Here is a 23,347-nt window from a genome sequence, read left to right on the forward strand (position 1 = left end):
TTGAGTAGAGTTATGGTGTGCCTTTGTGTTAATTGTTAAAACTCATTTTCCTTTCTCTTGTATGTATGTTTGTTTCATAAAAAAATTACCTATGAATTAACCATTGCCTTTGAATACGGTGCTACATGTATATCAGTTTCATTGCCATAAATGTTTGATAATGACTTTGTTCTGTAGGCTCAATGAGACTATTCAAAATAGGTGAAACTACACTTTTGGTCCCTATATTTTAGGCCAATTTTCGTTTTGGTCTCTATATTTTTGGAACGCCTATGTTGGTCCTTGAAAATAAAAAATTGTTATCATTTTGGTCCATAGCATCATCTCACTGATGGAAATTGCATACGTAATAGACGAAGTGTACCATTTACATGTTAGATTCTGACGTGACTAATAAAATAATACTAATAAATGCCACATCAGATCCACGTCAACCTTTAACTTAAAATTTTAATTTATCAATTTTAACAGAAGGAAAAAGCATAATTAAAAAAAAAATGATGGAATTTAGATCTAGTTCATCTTGATTAAGAACATCAAGACCGAAACCTAGAACCACTCCTACTCCTCTCTCTCTCTCTATCTATTGGTGTGTGTGTGTGTGTGTGTGTGTGTGTTTGTATTTGTATTTGTATTTGTATTTGTTTCTTTTTCTTCTTTCTTCTTCTTAGTTCTCTCTCTATTTTCTCTGCCGTCCCCCATTTTTAATTTTATTAAAATAATCATTTTTCATCAAATTTTTTTTTTTCATTTTTCCTTCTATTCTACATTGCAAATTACCTTTTTCTATTTAACTATTTTTCACTCTCACAAAACACCAAGCACCTCAGGTCTCTTTCCTTTCAACCTAAGAGTTTGTCTCTTCTTGGGTCTTAGTTCTTGTCATCTAAATCTCTTGAGGAAATCCACCCACCCAATCAACCCATCAACGGCAACCCAAAGAAATCCACCTGCCCAATCAACCCATTAACAAAAATCCGAAGAAATCTCTCTCTCTCTCTCTCTCTCTCTCTCTCTCTCTCTCTCTCTCTCTCTCTCTCTCTCTCTCTCTCTCTCTCTCTCTCTCTCTCTCTCTCTCTCTCTCTCAGAGCTTCATGTTGTTAGTCTCTCTCATCTGGATTCATACATTCCACCAATCGTGTTTGGGTCTCGAAGACCAGTGTGCTATCGTGTGGCCGACCAAGTATGGGTTTGGGTTTGACTTTTGGATTTGGGTTGATGGGTTTGATTTGGGTTTTCAATTGATGGGTCGATTAGGTTTTGTGATCGGATTATTAGGTATTATAATGGGTTGTAATGGTGGTGGTGGTGGTGGTTGTTTGACTTGGTTGGTGTTGGGTTTCTAACTTGCTGCGGTGGTCGAATGGTGGTGGTTGAATTCATTTGTGAGACACAAAGAAGAGAGAGAGAACAAAAGTAGGAAAGTGAGATGAAATATTATAAATGAATATAAAAATAAAGAAATTAATAAAATATTCATATACACAGCAATAGTAATCGTGTAAATATAGTTACTGTAGCAATTTTCTATTACACAATTATAGTTGAACTGATGTGGGAGATTTTGGGGACTTGAATGTGTAAAATTGTACCCTTTGCTATTTTGCAAAGACTAGTTTGAGTCCTCTTAATTGAAAAATTATATAGCATTTGAAAACATTATCAACTCATAGTGAGAACATTAAATTACCCACACACAAAAAAGAAAAGAAAAAAAAAAGAAAGAAAAAAAAGTTAAAGTCCAAACTACAGCCCTTAAATTTGGGGATTTTAGGATTTTACGCTTTGAAATTTTAGAATATCGATTTTATTCTCCAAAATTAAATTTTGTTTTTACAAAAGCTTCTCCATCCATATTTTCTATTAAGTGTCACATAAACTTATCACACGTATTTAATTCATTAAATAAAATGATGTCATGTGTCATAATGAAAATGACTTGACTTATTTTATTAGACAAACTAAACACGCATAGTAAGTTTATGTGGCACCTAATGGAAAATATGGACAGAGGGACTGCTAATGCAAACTAAATATAAATTCAAGATATAAAAAATTCAGTTTTTAAAACTTAAGAGTATAAAATTCAAAGACCCCTAAATTTGGTGTAGTTTGCTCTTTGGCAAAAAAAAAAAAAAAAATATATATATATATATATATAGTGATAACATGTTTTGAAGTTATAATATTAATACCTATCTCACATTAAATGCATTGAAGTTTTGACATTTGTTTGGTAACCAAATTAATAATAAAAATAAAAAAATTATTTTTGAGAAGTAATAAAAAAAAAGTTTTTAATGGTAATTAAGAAATAACAAAAGAAGGAAATAAAGAAGCTTGTATTTTCATTTTTTCTTCCAATGTTATTGATTTCATTGTTGTTGATTGCAAGAATGGGATTGAACGCATTCCTTTGGTTAAAATCTAACACTAAGAGCATTCAAATTAGTGGAGTTAAAAATTTTAGCATTTAACGCCTCAAAAAGTTATTTTATCTATTTTAACACACAATTTCACAACATATCCTGCATCAATGCTCTTATATTTCCTATAAACCAAATACTATTCATTTTTTTATTAATTTCTTTCTCACTTCCTCTCTCTTCATCTCTACCACGAAACCCAATAAGTGATACAATAATAACCTTTTTTTATTTATTTATGTCTCTCTTGCTACAGTGAACTGCTAGTCTTGACAGTAAATTGTAGAAAGAAGGCAAAAAAAATTGTCTTTGGCTCCACCAATGTTAGGCACTAATTGGAGGTTGAGGTGGTAAAATAGCTAAAAGGCTATTTTACCACCACCAATTGTGATGCTCTTATAGCCTTATAAGAAGGTAAATAAGTGCGTTGATGTACTTGCTAGACTTGGAGCTTTGCTTTCTCGGGATTTTGTTGTTGGGAAAAGTTAATAGATGCCTAGGTTATTGGTTTATATAGAAAATATTTTTAAAAACCTTTTTTTTTTTTTATGGGAAAAGAAAAAGATATCTGATTTCTTTTAGAGAAGTAGTCCACAAAATTTTCACAACAAATTCTACGTGACAGGTTGTTATGGGTTTTTAATCTGAATTCACTGCTAAAATGACTTTTTTGTCCACTAATAACAACAAGAAACAACTTGCTACTAAGAATTTGTTGTGAAAGAATTGTGAAAATGTTGTGAACATAGTATTTTTTTAACAAAATTTTATATTTTCCATAAAAGTTGGTATCAAAATTTTCCTAAACTTTCATTAATTTGTTGCTTATGTGTATCCTCCTTTGGAGCTTTCTTTGTTGCTTAGCTGAGATTTTGCTGTCGCTTTGTATAATCGTTCTGTAAACTCTGTTGTTGCTGGTTTGGCAGCTTAGCTGTTGAATGAAAAGCCTTGTTTACCAAAAAAGAATTATTATTATTATAATAATAATAATAATAATAATTATTATTATTATTATTATCTTTTACACCTTTATATATGTTGGAATTGGTTTGGTATTAGTATATATGCAACTTATTTGTTTACAACGGCAGGCAATTCCTTGACTTGAAATTTTGCTTGCAAGTCCAATAAGCAGGTTCGAAAGCCAAAACAACCAGACATTGTATTTGTAGTAACCTTCATTTTTCCAATTCTGACTTTTCAGTTCGTTTTGATATAATCCTATTTAACTAGTCATTTCAGAAGAAATACCCACAAACTAATTGATGCCTCGTGTTTCTGAATGTCGGAATGAAGCTTCATATTATTAATCAACAATGACTCTAATACTGATTTGGATGGACATGCATGTGCCATGTTTTAGATGAATACAATTAAGTAGGTATAAACATTTTCGGCTATGAAAGTCTAATAACTTTGAAACCTGGGGTTCTTAATCTTCTCACACGGTAAGGACTTGAACAAGCTAGGAAGAATCCAATCATATTCTTGACTTTTCTCACTCTTGGATTTCTTCACGGAAAGGCCAACCCCACGTTCAAACATCAATTCCCATGAAAGCCAGGCTTGACCAAGGCACAGGCTTAAACCAATGGCTTTCCTTTAGATATAGTAGTATGCCCAGCCAAACCAAACCACCTACTGGCTACTGCCCAAGAGTCAAGAGTCAAGACCCCACCTAGAATTAGAGCATTCTCATTGCAAACACCTCTACTTTTACTGGCTATTGCATTCTCACAGTCATTGGCAACGGATATTGCATTCTCATTGGCAACCACCTACTGGCTATTGCATTCTCATTGGCAACGGATATGAGCTAGTTTTTTACTTAAATAATTCACTCTACTTTTTTTTTTTTCTCAAATTTATTTTAAATAATACAAATTCAGTTTTTTTTTTTAAATAAGATAGCTTTTAATATTTTATCTCAAATTATAAAAATAAATTACTGAAAATAAGCAATTTTCAAGCATAATTTTCTCCCCAATACTTCTTGACGGCCATTAGTTGAACTTGAAGCCTTTGATGTGAACCCCCTCAACCGATATTTTTGATACAAGAACCCGGGAATTTTCCCACATGCAACATGGTGCGGTGTTATTGAACAATCTATACCATGTCAACACTATTTTATTAGACAGAGAAGGAATGGTATTTGGACTAAAGTCGTAGAAAAGCTCAAATTCTCCTCTAACCATACTGGTTGGGCTTTACCCCAAACTCCTTATGTTTTTTTCTTTTTGGGTTGGGCTCAATACTCTTCACTTCATAGAACAGGTTCATGGCCTTTAACATATCACATAATCGGCTCATGGAAACGTTGTTTCATCACCTCAGGGGTTGGGCTCATGGCTCCTATATTCTCCACATCGTGATTCAAACTTATGGCCTATGCTTCATTTTATGGAATGGGGTTAAACCTGCATCATGCTATGTCATCACAAATTGGTAGTATTATTGCCAATCTCATTTGATGGGCTCACGGTCCACCTTTCTCACACCTCACGGATTGGGCTGGAAGCCCATTTGTTTTTCTCCTCAAGGGATCAAGAGTCAAGACTCAAGGCTCACATTGTTTCTCTTGTCTCTTCATGGAAGGCTTCCCCATAAAATTGGTCTTAGTTTTATTTCGATATAAAAAAAAGACTGGGTTTTTCACATAAGTTATATTACATTTTTTTACAGTATTTTTTTCTCGAACATGCCCATGTTACTTGGCATCATGTTGCCTTTTCAATCAAATGGAGGTCTCTAGCATCTTTGTTTACCAGCTATGTTAGATACATTTTAGACACTTAAGTATGATTTATGTAACTTATAAATGATTTTCTATCCATTGAGTAGATACATTGGCACTGTAACTCTTATACATGGTTTGAGTTGGTGTAATATTCGAATGGCACAAGAAAGATTTGATTGAACCATGAACAGGAAATTAACCCGATGAACCATCGAATTTGGTTGCAATGACAAGCACTAAAGTACAGAGGATGATTACCCAACAGTGGCGGCGCCACGTTGAGGTCAGGGTGTTCCTGGGAACACCCTGACCTGAATTTTTTTTTTTTTTTTTTATATATATATATATATAATAATTAATTTTTTTTTATTTGTTTACCCTTAAAAAAAAAATGAGGAACACCCAAAAATTAAAAAAAAAAAAAAAAAAAAGGCTCAACATCAATCCCAAACAACAGATTACAAACCCAATCTAACGGAAAAAAACAATATAGCAAACCCAACATGGTAGCAAACCCACGGATTGTAAAAACAAAATAATAAAAAACCAAAAACGCAATTAGAAGTTGTCAAAACAAAAAAACACCTCAAATCTCTAAAATTTTTACCTTTCTTTTTCTCATTCTTGCTCTGCTTTTTCCTCTCAACTCATGCTCTCCGCCTCTCTCATTCTCTCTCCACTCCCACTGTCAGGGCCGGCCCTAGACCAAGCTTCCTCCGATCTCATCTTTTTTTTTTTTTTCCGCTGCTGCTGAGTGCTGCATTTGGGTTTTGATTCCTTTCAGTTTTACTGGCTTTCTCTAGACTCTTCTAGTCTTCTTTAGATTTGTTAAAGATAATTTTTCTCTGGGCAGTGGGCTGGACGTTTCACCACGTCTGGGCCTTTTTTTTTCTTTTTGGTTGTTAAGCCTGCGTTTTTTTTTTTTTTTTTTTTGCTTTGTTAAGCCCGGTTTTTTTTTTTTTTTTTTTTTTGGGTGTGTATTATTGGTGCAATTGGATTTGTTTTTTTTTTTTTTTTGTGGGTGCCATCTTGGCAGGCATCCTCTTGGCTGGGCTAGGGCCCTGGGCTTGTACAGTATTGTGTTTATTTTTTATTTTTTTGTTTTAATCTTGTGTTTTTATATATATATTTTAGTTATTGGGAATATAATGAATAAATTTTTATCTATGTAGGTTGAGATTGCTAAAAAAATTTTATTGTTCGGTGAAACTATAATAATACTTTTTATATAAATCAGGTTTTATTTCTCATTTGCTCTATACTTGAAAGTTTTTTTTTTTTTTTTAGTCTTTGTAAATATATTGTTTGATTAAAAATGTTTACTAGAAAATATGCATCTGAATATGAAAAACTTAAAAAAAGAAAAAAAGAAGAAAAACTAATTGAGTCTCAAAAAGGATCAATGGATAAATTTGTTATTAGTAATAAACAAAATATAACACAAAATTTAGATGAAAATATCACAAATGAGCAAAAAATTCACCAAAAATGGATTTTAAATGAAATATATTATAATATAAAAATATTAAATAAGTATTAATTTAATTAATACATAAGTATAAACAATAATTTAATTAACCAATAATTAATTGGGGGAAGCAACTAATAAACAATAATTAATAATTTTATTAACCAATACATTATAAAAGACAAACAAATTAAATTATGTTTGGCTAAACAACAATTAATAATTTTATAATTAATGAAACAATAATATAACAAATTATAGTTTATAAAAGACAAATAAATTAATGAAAAACTAAACAACAATAATTAATAATTTTATTAATATTTCAAATGGACTTATAGTTTATTATTTATTCTTTTGCTAAAATTATAGACAAATATTTGATAAGAAAACCATATACAAAACAATTGTAAACTTTATGTCTTTACGTGTTTTTTAATTGTTGTTGCTGTCAATATACAAAATTTTCTTTTTATTAGATCATGTAATTTATTTTTGTTGAGAAACACCCTGAAAAAAATTTCTGGAGTCGCCACTGTTACCCAAACTCATTGTAAGCTCATTAATTTCTTTACTTTCCCTTCTTAATGTTGTTTCTATGTTCACTCACTCTCTCCCATTTTGTTGAAGTATGCAACAGAAGGTCAGCTATTATATTTTTGCCTGACAACTAGAGTACAACGGTCATCACTGTTTGTTTGTAAAGGTCTCATCATGTTGTTAAGACTTGACTTTATTTGGAACAGCAATAAACTTTTGTTGAAAAAGGAAAAAAAAAATCTTATTTCAAATAACCATAAAATTTCATTGACTCGGGTCCAATCTACCAATTAGCTAGTACGAACAACAAAAACTTTATAGGATAATTATGCAATCCACTTCCACTTTCTGATTAGAACAACTTGTAGGGGAAAAGAGCTATTACTGAGAGGATGTTTACTTAGTGCAACCACATTGTATAAGATATAATTATGATATAATTTAGATATGACTTTATGTAATTAATATTAATTTTATTGTGAATGTTTTGATAACACTAACTAAATAACTTATTATTCTATAGTTTCAAAATTCTTATATTGCATACCAAATGTCTTCAAATTTTACATGGAAGCAATTTTTTGTGTTTCAATGGAATTTAGTCACATCTTATATAAATTTTAGTTAATAGTAACTCATTGATGGTGTAAATTTAAATAATTTAAGAAGTTCGTAACTTTAATTAAAGTTTTCAATATATAGGGTTTTTTTTTTTTTTTTTTTTTGTGAAACCATATTTAATTTTAATTACCCTAAATTATAGAGAATTATGCAATTTATCTAAGTATTTAATAAGGGTAAACGCTTGGTGCAATGAAAATACAAATGTTTGATGTAGAGAAAAGATAATCATTTAGCACAACCATAGTTTATAATAGCATTTTGGTGCAATGCACGAATTAATAAAATTCATATGTTAAATAAAGAAAATATTCTTCTTTAAAAAAGGCAAAGAAAGGATTGCAAATATTAGTGGAATTTTAAAATAAATAAAAAGTTACCCATAAGTTATTTGACAAAAGCCTATTATGTAGCATTGATTTTTTTTTTTTATCAATCTAAAAATTATGGTAGTTGAATAAAATAATTTAATTTCCTTTAAAATTTTAATGCACAAATATTTCTTAAGATTTGGAGAAATGAAATTCCATCTCAAATCTTAAGGAAAATTATACTCCCCTTAAGGTTTAAGGAAGTTAACAAAATAGACATTCGTTAATAATAATAGCAAAGTATTCCAAATTATAAAAAATTCTCCCAACCAAATCCTAATCATGGTTAGTGAATTTGTTTTTAGTTGAATATTGTTCTTTGTCACCAAATTGTGTTTAAGTTTTGGTCAAGAAGATAATTTCAAAATTTGGAATATTTTGTTATTGTTATTAATTAAAGAACTAATATATTAATTCCCACAAATCTTAAGGGAGAGAATCGTCATTTTTCCTTTTGAGGTATAGTGTCATATCCTTTAACCTGAATGGAAGTTTGTATATTTAACTCGGAACTTTGGTAATATGAGTTGAATTAACTTTCTATTTTTAATGTGTGTACAACTCAGGAGAACTCTTTTGTTATACAAATCATAACCCAAAAAAAATAAAAAATATATATATACACACACACTATAAGACCAAATTCTTACATATTTTGTCATAAATACAGGGTATCCATTTTTCATAAGGCACAATTTTTAAAAATATATATATATGTAGGGTAAGGACCCAAAATCATACACTGGGCTTTGGGCCTTGGCCGAGAACGTTGATTGGTTCGAGGATGAATAAACAGTAGTAAAGGTATCAAGCACAAAGTCCCATAAATAACATGCAGACAAAAAGGTTGGGAGAGGTGGTCCGAGGAGGAGCGCCTCCTCGGATAAACGTAGCACAGATCGAATGCATACCCTATTACTCAAAGTGACTTTCTAGGGAACTCCACTAATAGGGGAGTGCATTACGAACGTACTGAAAGAATGGGAGCCAAGAAATATCTAAGAGAAAACTGTTGTCACCGCATTGAATGCTCTGCAACTAACTTTCTGGCCACATTTATGTGGAAAAGACCTCTGAACAATGCTGCATTGACTACACCAACTCACAAAGGGCCAGAGAGGGTATGCGATGTGACAAGCACTCAAGTCGTGGCCTAGATGATCAACAAATGGAGGACCAAGATCATTGGAAGGGAACTATATAATGTAAGAGACTTTTCATGGAGAGGGAATCGGAAAATTGGAGGAAAAAACATTGTAGCGACCTGAACCATACTTGTAACTATTTCCAATCAATATATATTAGAACATACCTCCTCAGATTGGGCTAAGGACCAATGTATCTTGAGAAATCTCATCCATTTCTATTTGATTATCCTTTAAACTCCATTATAACTGTTGTCTCATTTATTAGAACCTAGTTTTCCAGCCCACTCTTTACAAATTTATTGTAGTGAGCTTATTGGGCTTGGATCCAGTTATACTTTGGGCTCAAGATCCAAACACGTCCCTACAATTGGCGCCGTCTATGGGGAGTTATTTGTGTGATAGTGAGTGCAACAATTAGCTATGGTAGGATCAAGTCCTCATCAACAAGAATCCACGAGGTCCTAACGATAAGATGATTTCATCAATCTTGAACGCATGAGAGATCAAAAGGGCAGCGTACACACTACACATACTAGTAGAAGCCATTCTCAAGTTAGAAATCACGTCTCTTAGGCGCAGAACAACATAGCCATGCAAAGGGAGATAGACCATTTAAAGAAGGAGTAATGCCATGCACGGCGAAAGCGAACCCCTTCAACTCTAATGTTTCCTCTGATGATGGAGAGGATACTGGTTATAGATAAAGGTCAAAAACCACACCTAGCGAGTCTTTCTCCTACGATGGGGAGCACCATCACAAACGTAGGTATAAAAGCCCGCCTCGCAAAGGCCTGAGAAATTACGCTATAAGCAAGGCATTGAATTAAATTTCCAAGTCGCCTTTCATGCACAAGATCGAAGGGGCAAGACTTCCTCGGCGATTCAATCAGCCAGCATTCACTATCTACAACGGTCGAAGGGATCCTGTGGAGCATGTGAGCCATTTCAACCAAAGAATGGCCGTCCATTCCAAGAACGGGGTCTTGATGTGTAAGGTGTTCACATCCAGCCTGGGACCCATGGCGATGAGATGGTTTGATGACCTAGGGGCAAGTTCCATAAATTCCTTCAAAGAGCTCACCCAAGCATTTGGCTCTCATTTTATTACTTGTAGCAAGGTTCCTCGGCCCTTGGGTTCCCTAATGTCCTTATCTATGCAAGAAGGGGAAACCCTGAAGACGTACTCAAATAGATATTGGGAGATGTTTAATGAGATAGATGGTGACTTTGATGACGTGGCCATTAGTACTTTCAAGGTCGGCCTCCCAGTCGAGCACGGTTTAAGGAAGTCTTTGATGAGAAAGCCTATCACCAGTGTGCGCCAACTCATGGACAAGATTGACAAGTATAAAAGGGTTAAGGAAGACCAGCAGCAGGGGAAAGGTAAGGCTAAGGCTATCTCTCAGGAAAGGAGGGATTTCAGGTCAGATCGGTACAATAATAACAGACCTTGGAGAGACTTTGATGGGTAGCCAAGGCTTGTCGATATTTAGGTGGTCAATGTGGTGTTTCGAGAACCAATGCACCAAGTTTTGGAGAAGATCAAGATGAGCCGTTCTTCAAGTGGCCAAATAAGATGGCAGGAAACCCCATGAGGCGCAACTAGAGCCTTTATTGCCAGTACCATTAGGACTAGGGACACACTACGGAGAACTGTAGAAATTTGTGGATCATCTGGACCAACTGGTCTAAGAAGGAAAATTGAAGCAGTTTTTACATCATTTCAGTGACCTGTAGGGTCAAGCAAATTCAGAACCCCAGAGGGATGCTTCTTCAAGGCCTCCTTTAGGAACGATAAATGTCATCTTTACTGCTCCAGGGAGAACAGGTTCCTGTCCCTCTAGAGTGATGTCTGTGGCTCGGCTATCCACCAAGGACACTAATTCGGAGCCGAAGAAGGCTAGGGTGGATATCCAACCGGCACTAATTTTTTTGAACGAGGATGAGATTGGAACCATACAACCCCACGATGATGCCTTGGTGGTCACACTTAGGATTGGAGGGTATGACATGAAGAGGGTGATGATGGACCAAAGCAGTGGCGTCGAGATTATGTATCCCAACTTATACAAGAGGCTGAACTTAAGACCAGAGGACTTAACAGCCTACGATTCTCCTTTGGTGAGTTTTGATGGAAAGGTTGTCATCCCTAGGGGTCAGATTAGACTACCAGTGTAGATTGGTTCAGAAGTGGTAGAGGTGGACTTCATCGTGGTTGACGCTTATTCCCCCTACAGCCATTATGGTCAGACCCTAACTTCATGCTCTAAGAGCCGTCTCTTTTACTCTGCACCAGTAGGTGAAATATCCGTCGGGAGGTCGGATTGAAGAGATTGTTAGGAGTCAATCCTCGGCTAGGCAGTGCCTGGTGGCTGCCATATTACACCAGCCCGAAGCTGAATTCTCGCCTTTTGCTGAAAGGAGCTTATAGCAATTAAAGGCTTTAGAGTTGCCTATTAATAGATCAGCCAAGGAGGTGAAATGTGAAGATTTAGAAACAATTGTTGTTGGTGATGACCCGGAGAAGTTCTTTCAGATCGGAGGTTAACTGCCTCTTCCAGAGAAGGAAGAGCTAATAGAGTTTCTTAGGAAAAATGTTGATGTGTTTGCATGGAATGCTTACGAAGCCCCGGGGGTAGATTCGAGTTTCATCTGCCGTCATTTAAATGTTAATCCGTCTGTCACCCCAAAAAAGCAACCACCTCGGCGCTCATCCAAGGATCATTTTGATGCTGTCAGAGATGAAGTGATGAAGTTTAAGTAGGCAAGGGCTATTAAGGAGGTTTTCTACCCTGAGTGGTTGGCCAACGTTGTGGTGGTGAAGAAGAAGAATGAGAAGTGGCGAATGTGTGTGGACTTCACAGATCTAAATAAGTCCTGCCCAAAAGATCCCTTCCCTATGCCTAAGATAGACCAATTGGTGGATGCAACTGTAGACCATCCTTGGATGAGTTTCTTAGATGCCTTTCAAGGATACCACCAAATACCACTAGCCTTGGGTGATCAGGAAAAGATAACATTTGTTACTCCAACTGGAAACTACCACTACAAAGTGATGCCTTTTGGTTTGAAAAATGTAGGGTCTACCTATTAAAAGATGATGACTAGGATGTTTAAACCACAGTTAGGCAAGAGTATTAAGCTCTATATAGACGATATGGTGGTGAAGAGTAAGGTGGTGTCCGAGTATGTGGTTGACCTTCGGAACATTTTTGAAATTTTAAGGAAACACAAGTTGCGCCTTAATGCTTCCAAATGCTCTTTTGGTGTAGGATTAGGCAAATTTCTGGGCTACATGGTGACTCACCAGGGAATTGAGGTTAACCCCGATCAGATCAAGGCAATTAACAGCTTACAACCACCTCAGAATCCCAAGGAAGTCCAGAAGCTAACCGGAATGACTGTTGCCTTAAATCGGTTTATCTCTCGGTCAGCGGATAGATGCAGACCCTTCTTCCTATTAATGAATAAGTGGAAGGGATTTGAATGGACCGAAGAGTGTGCTTTGGCCTTCTAAAGGCTTAAGGAATATTTTTCTCAGCCACCTATCATGTCCAGTCCTGAGATGGATAAAGTCATGTTTGCTTATATTGTCGTGGCCCCTCATGTTGTAAGTTTGGTGTTGATACGAGTCAATAGCGGCATACAAAGGCCAGTTTATTACGTGAACAAGTCACTACATGAGGCCGAGATCTGTTATCTACCACTAGAGAAGGCCATTTTGGCAGTGCTACATGCTACGCATAAACTACCCCATTACTTTCAGGCACACACAGTCATTGTCCTAACTCAGCTTCGCTCAGAGCTCTGCTTCGAAGTGCTGATCACACGGGAGGATTGCTAAATGAGGGGACAATCCTAAGAGCTTTTGACATCAAATACATACCTCGTACCTCCGTCAAGGGTCAAGTCTTCGCCGATCTAGTAGCCAAGTTTAATGAATCCCTATTGGAAGCAGAAGCAAAGAAGTGAGGCATGGATGGAAAATCAGTAAACATGGTCTCCCTACAAGATTCTTTATCCTGGAGAGTATACGTTGATGGTGCAGCAAATCAGAAGGAATCTGGAGTGGGACTAGTTCTAGTATCCCTTGAGAAAATAACTATTGAGAAATTATTGAGACTAGACTTCTCAGCCACGAACAACAAGGCTAAATATGAGGCTTTACTGGTGGGAATGGCAATGGTGCAAAAAATGGGCAGAAAGGCAATAGAGATATTTTTGGATTCAAGATTGGTCGTAAGCCAAGTGAAAGGAGAGTTAGAAGCCAGGGACGTAAGAATGCAAGAATATTTAAGTCAGGTTAAGCATTTGCAATCAGGATTTGAATCTTTTAGTCTAGTACATATCCATAGAAGTGGAACCACACACACAGATTCCTTGGCTACCCTTACCACCTCCTCGGCACAAGATTTGCCTCAGGTCATACTTGTTGAGGACTTGTGCAAGCCTGCTATGATGAGAAAAGACATGGTCCAGATCCATCAAATCAGGGTAGGGCCGAGCTAGATGGATCCTATAGTGCTATTCCTTAAGGAGGACATCTTACCCGAGGAGAAGTCTGAAGCTGAAAAGGTGCGAAGAAAGGCTCCTCGATTCTGGCTATCCGAGGACCAAAACCTGTACAAACGCTTCTTTTCTGGCCCTACCTATTATGCATACATCCTGAGGCATCAGAATTACTCCTTGAAGAGTTATATGAAGGGATTTGTGAAATCCACACTAGAGGCAGATCTTTGTCTCATTAAGCCATCACTCAGGGCTATTAGTGGCCAAACATGCAGAAAGAAGCATAAGAGTAAATGAAGAAATGTGACCAATTCCAAAGATTTGCACTAAACATACACGAACCAAGGGGAATCCTTAATCCCCTGTCCAGCCCTTGGCCCTTTGCCCAATGGGGCTTGGACATTATTGGCCCTTTCCCCAAGGTATCAGGGAATAAAAGGTACCTGCTAGTCGGCACGGACTACTTCACTAAATGGATCGAAGTCGAACCCTTGGTAAATATCAGGGATGTAGATGCCAAGAAATTTGTCTGGAAAAACATTGTCACTTGATTCGAAGTCCCTCGTACCCTCATCTCGGATAATGGCCTTTAGTTTGATAGCAAATCCTTCAGGAGATACTGTTGTGACTTGGGAATAACGAATAGGTATTCCACCCCAGCATATCCCCAGGGAAATGGACAAGCCGAGGCTATTAACAAGGTCATAGTTAACGGACTCAAGAAAAGGTTGGATGATGCAAAAGGAAAATTGGTCGAAGAGTTGCCCCATGTCTTCTGGACGTATCGAATTATCCCTCCCAGGTCAATAGGGGAGACCCCCTTTTTGATGACTTATGGAGCCGAGGCTGTCATTCTTTTGGAGACTGGCTTCCCAACACTAAGAATAAGTTCTTTCAATCCAAGCGATAACAATGGAGTACTAGAGAAGAGCTTAGACTTAATTGAGGAACGAAGAGAAAATGCAATGGTCCAATTGGCCTATTATCAATACAAGCTCAACTAAGAGTATAAGGCCAATGTAAAGCTGAGGCCACTAGCACTAGGGGATTTGGTGTTAAGAAAAGTTTTGGGTACTGCTAAAAACCTAGCTTGAGAGAAGCTAGGGCCTAACTGGAAAGGACCATATCGCATCACTTCAGTGGCCGGAGTAGGTGCATATTATCCAGAAGATCTAGATGAAAATACTGTACTTCGCCCTGAAATGTAAACAACCTGAGAATGTATTATTATTAATAAAAACTGTCTTTACCATACTTTTGATTTATCATATTATTTATCATGCGTTCTATTATTTATTAAATATCAAACAGAACATTGGTCATGCCCGGCTCTTTGGACCACATACCTTAGGTAAATTGATATCTTTTAATCATTGTTCTAAGTATTAAATAGAACCTTAAATATGCTTGGCTCCTTAGACCACATGCTTTGGGAAAATTAATACTTAATGACATCTTCTTTAGTGATTAAACAGAACCTTAGACATGTTTGGTTCCTCGGACCATGTGCTTTGGGGAAATTAATACTCTATGACATCTTTCTAAGTATTAAACAGAATTTTAGACATGCCTGACTCCTTAGACTACATGCTTTGAAAAAATTAATACTTAATGACATCTTCTTCAGTGATTAAATAGAACCTTAGATATGTTTAGTTCCTCAGACCACATGCTTTGGGGAAATTAACACTCTATGGCATTTTTCTAAGTATTAAACAGAACTTTAGACATGCCTGGCTCCTTAGACCACATGCTTTAGGAAAGTTAATACTCAATAATATCTTCTTTAGTGATTAAATAGAACCTTAGACATATCTGGCTCCTCAGACCACATGCTTTAGGGAAATTAACACTCTATGGCATCTTTCTAAGTATGAAACAGAACCTAGACATGCCTGGCTCCTTATACCACATGTTTTGGGAAAATTAATACTTAATAACATCTTCTTCAGTGATTAAACAGAACCTTAGACATGTCTGGTTCCTCGGACCACATGTTTTAGGGAAATTAACACTCTATGGCATCTTTCTAAGTATTAAACAGAACCTTAGACATGTCTGGCTCCTCGGACTACATGCTTTGGGGAAATTGACACTTCATGGCAACTTTCTAAGTATTAAATAGAACCTTGGATATGCCTGACTCCTTAAATCACATACTTTGGGAAAATTAATACTTAATGACATCTTCTTCAGTGATTAAATAGAACCTTAGACATGTCTGGTTCCTCAGACCACGTGCTTTAGGGAAATTAACACTCTATGGCATCTTTCTAAGTATTAAACAGAGCCTTAGACATGCTTGGCTCCTTAGACCACATGCTTTGGGAAAGTTAATACTTAATAACATCTTCTTCAGTGATTAAACAAAACTTTAGACATGTCTGGCTCTTCGGACCACATGCTTTGGGGAAAGTAACACTCCATGGCACCTTTCTAAGTACTAAACAAAACTCTAGACATTCCTGGATCCTCAGACCATATGCTTTGGGTAAGTTGGCATAACCCTCATTTTCCTAAGTACCAGAATAGGTCCCAGATCACACACAACTCCCCGAATCACTGGCTTTGAGTAAGTTAAGATTCCTGGATTTTCTATCTAATTTATTAAGTAGAATGAGAATTGCCTGCCTTATTTATTTCTTAAAAGGTGTAGTATTCATCTCTATAAGATTCTGCCTTCCTTGTAGCAGGTTCAATTTTCAGTACATGTATGTGATAATTCTCTTTATAGCTGGCGTGATAATTCTCTTTATAGCTGGCACATGTTCAATTTATTTGAATTAGCAATAATACAATACTATTAGCTTTTGTTAAAATATGGGTAATAACAATCCATTATTGTTCGCAATCTTGGTTAATACCGATAAGAGAATAAGATTACAAGGAAAAAGAAAGATTCATGAAACAAAAGGTAAAATCTTTTCATTGATCAAGAAGAAGTTATATTACAATCAGTGGTGAAAACACCACAACAAAAGAAAAATATATGCAAAAAGATAAGAAAAGACATCCCTATAACTAGGCCTTTACTGAGTGAGAGTCTTTCTTGGGGTTAACTGCCTTGGATTGAGAATCCCCAACTTTGGACTTAGGTCCACATCTTTGGCCTTAGAGATCACATCCTTGATCGTGAGGGTGTCCTCGGAGTCTTTGGTCTTCACCAGTGGCTGAACCTTTTTACCCTTACTAGCCCCTGTTGAGACTTCAGCATCAAGAGGAGGAGCTTGGATGGTAGGGAGCACCTTAGGAGGAGGGAGAGGATCAGCAACAGGAGGAGGAAGCGTGGCTGGAATCTCTCGGATATCCTTCGGGAAGAAGACGTTCTCAATCCTCCTCAGATCGGAATCAACAGGGACTCCCGCCAGGTTGAGTGCTTCTGCCCATGTCTTGGCGCAGTAGTCCCTGGAAACTCTTGCCACCTCCTTAGCCAACCAGGTCTCCATTTCCAGTACCCCATGCTCGTAGGATGCCGTCTTCGCGACCTCAGAAGTTTCCCTGGCCACTCCAGCTACGTCATTGGCTTTCTGTAGCTCAGCCCTGAGATCTAGGACTAGCTATCTTTAGGTGGCTAGGTCTATCTCGATTATGTGAAGCTTTTGGCACTGGTCCTTAACTTGAGTCTACAAGCTCTTTAAGCTAGCCTCGACACTCAGACGTCCCCTCTTAGCAATGGTTAGCTTATTTGCCAACTTCGTCTACTTTTGCTTAAGGGCTCCTAGGGACTTCTCAGTCTCGGTACGGGAGTGGGCCTTAGCCCTAGCCTTATTTCGGGCATCCCAGACTCACTCCTGGGCCACGAAAAACCTGTCAAATTCAGCTTCAAAATCTGAGAGCTCCACAGGCCTTTCTGGTGCTCCTTCTTATTCTTCAAGCTAGAATTTATCGATCTTAGCCTCAAGGGAAAGACACGAGGAGGCTGTTTCCTCCCTCGGAGAAGCTATTTCCCAGGGAGAGTGTTGAGAAGGTAGTTCAACAGGTGGGAGGTCGTCCTGAGCTAAGAAACTGGGCCGTGAGATGTCTATTCGGTTGATTCTAGGATCGCCTGCCCTTATTGCTTGGCTCGCATCCTGGAATGCGTTTGACAAGGGCTCGAAGTCCAATACTAAGTGGACGGCTTGCAATTGCCCGTCTTCACTCACAAAAATCTCAGACCGTAGCACCTTGTTGAGAGCCGCAACATTGACAAGACTAAGTTTGGGAGCAACGTGCGCCTTATCTACAAAAACATCCAAGGAGTAACACCATGGTAAGATTAACAAAATCCATCGTCGGAATAAAACAAAGTGCTAGAAAGAAGAGATGGCAAAGCTAAAGGAGCTAAATCCCATGCCGAGAGACCTAAACTTAGGCTACCCCACTTGGATCTCCCTCCCGAGTTAGGTAATGAAAACCGTCGTGCCATTCCCTGGAGGCAATTAGGTAGTCATCCTTCATGCCTTTGTTAGACTTAGGAAGACACGATATCAGTCTAACAATGTCGGATCGAGACTTGAGGTAATATCCCGCGCTAGAGAGTTTATGGCACTCATACATATGAACAACATCATGCCACACGAGTCCCAGGCCCATATGCTCGTTGAGAGTGTCTACGCTACCCAAGACCCTAAATAGGTTAAGGGCACACTGATGGGAAGTCAACCTATGGTTAATCAGATAGTCCCAGGTCACCCTACCCATAGGAAAGGTCATTCCTCCTTTTATGAAAGCGATCATAGGAATGACAACCTCCCCTTCCTTCCTATCTGTTACTATTTGGTTGGAGCACAATACCGTAGGGCTACTCCCTGTGGAATGTGATACCTAGCTCTAAAACCCTCCATACTGGCAGTAGAGTCTACAAGGTGCTTGAACCTATCCATTTGGTTGAGCTAAAGGGGAAGGGGTGAAGTTTCTAAGGAAAGATAACAAAGAATAAAAGGCTGAGGAGATTGGCTAAGGAGAAAAAAGCTTAAGGAGGTAGAAACTTACGAGGATAGACACGTATATTGATCCTTGAACCTTTGAAAGATTCAAAGATTTTGTAAGAAAAGGACTCAGGAAATTCAGGAACTTAGAAAGCCTTGAGGTCTGAGTGTTTGAGATCTTTGGAGAGCTTGAAAACTTGTGAAAATGAAGAAAAATGATTTCCCCGAGGGCCTTATATAGGGTGTGGAATTAAGAAGTAGTTATCCTACTCAAAATTCAAGGAGAAATGTCAACCGTGAAATCTGCGTCTTATCATTAGATGCGAGGAACAAAACGCCGCCTGGAGCAATTAATGACGCATCGCGGGCTGTGAAGCGTCGGTGATGGTTATGAGGCACGCAAAAAGATACTCCTACACGTGTAAACCAAGGAAGTGAATGTTCTTGACCCTTAAAAATCAAAACCCCACTTTTTCTCCTTGGATAAGAGGGAAAAACTGGAGTTTTGAGAAGATATTGTAGGGTAAGGGCCCAAAATCATATATTGGACTTTGGGCCTGGTCGAGGATGTTGATTGGTCTGAGGATGAATAAACAGTAGTGAGAGTGTCAAGCTCAGAGTCCTATAAATAACATGCAGATAGAAAGGTTAGGAGAGGTGGTTCGAGGAGGAGCACCTCCTCGGATAAACGTAGCGCAGATTGAATGCATACCCTATCACTCAAAGTGACCTTCCAAGAAACTCCACTGATAGGGGTGTGCATTATGAACATACTAGAAGAATGGGAGCCAAGAAATATCTAAGAGAAAGCTGTTGCCACCGCATTGAATGCTCTGCAGCTAACTTTCTGACCGCATTTATGTGGAAAAGACCCCTGAATAATGCTGCATTAGCTACACCAACTCATAGAGAGCCAGAACGGGTGTGCGATGCGATAAACACTTAAGTAGTGGCCTGGATGATCAACAAATGGGGGGCCAAGATCATTGGAAGGGAACTATATAATGTAAGAGATTCTCCATGGAGAGGGGATCGGGAAATTGGAGGAAAAAGCACTGTAGCGACCTGAACCATACTTGTAACTATTTCCAATCAATATATATTAGAACATACCTCCTCGGATTGGGCTGAGGACCAATGTATCTTGAGAAATTCCATCCATTTCTGTTTGATTATCTTTTAAATTCCATTAGAACTGTTGTCCCATTCATTATAACCTAGTTTTTCAGTCCACTCTCTACAAATTTATTGTAGTGGGCTTATTGGACTTGGATCCAGTTATACTTTGGGCTCAAGATCCAAACGCGTCCCTACAATATATATATATATATATGTAAGTTAAGAAAATATTTTAATGATATAATTGAAATTTAGTAACAAAATATGTAATCAAAGTAAAGAGAACAAAAAAATTAAATGCACATTGTGTAAGACCAAATTCTTATAAAAACAAAAAATTATATGTTAAAATAAAACCAAGTATGAAATTCCTTTTGACTTTTGTCAGTGTTTAAAAGGAGAAAAAATATTTAGGGTACATGATGAATGCACATTGTGTAAGGCCAAGTCTTTATTAGATATTAGATATCTCATTAAAAAAAAAAAAAACAAAAAAGTCTTTACTAGATATAAAAACTTATAATACATTAATAATTAATCTAATAAATAATGAAACTCCTTTCACGTAAAGTTCATTAAGAGTGTGAATTGAAATGATTTAAAAAACTGATCATTTTAATTGAAAATTATATTATGTACATACCCAAGTTTTTAATTTGCTAGAAAGAAGAATGAAGAATGTAGTCACTTTTTTCGATGGAAAATCTTATGTAAAGATAATTTTTCATGTTATTCAATGTTTGATAGTATCAAAAAAAATGGGTGAAAATAAAACTATCTTTGGTCAACAGAAAATTTATGGCTTATTTTTTTTCTTTTTAGAGGAAGTTTTCTACTAAAATGTTTTGAAAAACAACTTTATCTCACAGCAAGCTAAATAAGAGAAATTTTATTTCAACTCATTATTTAAGGTTGTTACCAAATATAGAAAAATGAGATAGTTTTATTAAAAACATTTGTTTGAAAAATGACTAATTTTCTAGAAAATATTATCGCCGAAACAAATAGAGCTAGATCTGAATCCTTGGAATCTAGAGTAGAACAGATGGGAATTCGAACCAAGACAAAAACCAAAAAAAAAAAAAAAATGTAATCTCTTCCTACAAAAAGAAGATAGTCAATCAATGTAATCAAGATTGATAAGACAATTATATTTTATTACATTGCATATGATATGTTTTACATAATTTTCAGGTAATAAACTATGAACCCAGCTTAGGGAAATGAGTTCATCTCTTAAAGATTTAGGTAGAAAACCATGTCTATGATGAATTGGGTACATCCTACATAGATGCATCACCATGCCTTGAACTTGAAGAAAGACTATCATTGTCATCGTCTATAACCACTTCATCTGATCCTTCTGTGGAATTCCTTGTGTGATTCTGCATGTCATCAATACCAAGTGCCTCAGGACTTGCTACGACATATATCCTTGATTCTTCTCCCTTAAAGGTATGTGAAGAGAGATCTTTCTGGTCAAAATGTTTTGCCATTTTAACTAATTTGGACCAGCAAGAGTCAGCAGGATTGTTGTCGCTCAAAATAGGCCAATGTGAGTAAAATAACTTAAACACATAAACCAAGAGTGAGACCATAGAAGCGATTCCAGCGATAAGGAAGAGGCCCCTAAAACTGTCCACACCAAGACTATGACTATCTGGAGAGATTCCGGTGTTTTGATCTTCATAGGTAAGCTGACTTGAAAAGTACTTATTCTCAATTGCTTGAATTTTCAATCTATTTTGTGTGACATTCAAGATTGCCCTCGACATGTGAGGGACAAAAGGAGATCCTTGTGGGAATGCCTAAATAAACAAGTTAAAAAATTATAGCATTTAAGAATAAAAAATAGAGGAGTCCATTTCACAAGAATTACTATATGAATTACATATTTATTAAGAATCAGTTATGAAGCAGAATGAGGATGACCAAGAATACACTTTGATACATAAAGGCTATTACTAATTTCTTATTGGTCTTATCATCTTATCACATTCTTTACTGAATTCTTAAAATTAAGTGGGGAAAAAAAATCAGGTTTTGTTTTGGATATTAGTGTCATGTTCAGTTGAAATAGATCAAATTATGATTGAGGTTAAATATTAAAAATTTAAAGGTATATCTAATGTCACACTATTTAAATTTTAAAATAATGTGACACAATACACACTCTTAAATTTAGAAAATAAAATTTTGACAGAGTGAGTGAGAGACTTACAAAGCCAAATCCACCGGTTTGGTAGAGGGGTCCAACTGTAGCATACTTGGAGGGATAATTTGCAAGGAAGATCTTTAAATAAGGGATTTCATCAAAGATAGCTGCAACCCCACCATTGTGAGTTCCGTTTGACAGTGCTTCATGATACTCTTCAAGGGTCTCATATGGTTTCAACTTGGACTCATGGATATCTAACTGTTCTTTTAGAAGCTCCTTAACGAAGGAATTATTTTGATATCCAACAAAATAACCATTCTTTATAATCTCATTTACGTCAACAAATGTAGGTTTCAATCTCTGTACTGTTAATATTGAGGTTAGGTTAGCAGTATAACTTTGAGTTAGGATGAGTACCAAGAAAATCCATATGACTAGCACAAATCTTGACCAATTATTTACCACTTTCTCCCCTGCAAATACCATTGAATTGTTATTACTATGCATGTTCATAACAAATACCCATGTTTTGATTTGAATTGAACCACAAATAGATAGATTAAAATCCCCTTTATGTTTTGAGCATAACACTTAACCCATCGTGATGTTGTTTTATGCATAAGCCATTAGTTGTGTAACATTTAACCTCTTTAAAAAAAAAATTAATGTAATACAAAATCCCCTTTTAGCATTGTTTTATTGTAAATATGCATATCTATTTATGGACATGTGTTGTCATATGAGCAACTTGCCCTTTATTTTCATGGATGCATAATGGGTAACACATAAAATTATATTATGGGGTTTCATGCTTTATGGAGAAAAAAATGATGGTCTTTCATACTTTTCCCTAAAATCTTTCTACAAGATTGAAGAAATTTACTGTGAGCAAAGGCAAGTGTAGAGAAGGAGAACCAGAAAATCAAGCCAAGTTGTTGCTCTGGAGGGCCTCGAAACTCAGTGTTTACACGATGTTCAAGAACCCATATGACCAAACCTGTAAAGATAAACGCTACGCCAGTTGTTAGCCATAAATTCAAGCTTAGTGGCTTTAAAAAGATCCACAAGCTTTTTCTCTCATCATGCTTTACCGAAACCACCATTTGCACGCCTGATTCCGTATAAGGCAAAGTGAAATCAACATACATGGAGCGATTAGCAATAATTGTTGTGTCTCCAATAACTGCATCATACTTCTGTATTTTGAGAGAGAGGTAATTGTCAATTTATGGACTTTGAAATAAATTTAAAGAAGTAAGAGATATTACAATTTTACCACATGAATTATACAAATTGATGTGCCATTAGTATAAAAAAAAAAAATCAATATTTATTCATTA

General features: G+C 36.4%; 1 protein-coding gene across 6 annotated transcripts in view; it reads right to left on the reverse strand.

Annotated features, from left to right (window-relative positions):
- LOC126715750 (glutamate receptor 2.7-like) overlaps positions 1 to 23,347 on the reverse strand; it is a 107,027-nt gene that overhangs the window by 77,180 nt on the left and 6,500 nt on the right. Inside the window, exons 2-4 of one of the 6 annotated variants that reach the window (XR_007651907.1) lie at positions 22,891 to 23,203; positions 22,071 to 22,480; positions 21,060 to 21,657 (exon numbers count right to left, since the gene is read on the reverse strand). The exons of the other annotated variants lie outside the window; for them this stretch is intronic. The gene's annotated coding sequence lies outside the window, so the exon portion shown is untranslated. The remainder of the gene's footprint in view (positions 1 to 21,059; positions 21,658 to 22,070; positions 22,481 to 22,890; positions 23,204 to 23,347) is intronic. 6 annotated transcript variants of the gene reach the window in all.

Source organism: Quercus robur, chromosome 2, assembly GCF_932294415.1.
Source record: "Quercus robur chromosome 2, dhQueRobu3.1, whole genome shotgun sequence".
NCBI classification, from domain to species: Eukaryota; Viridiplantae; Streptophyta; class Magnoliopsida; order Fagales; family Fagaceae; genus Quercus; species Quercus robur.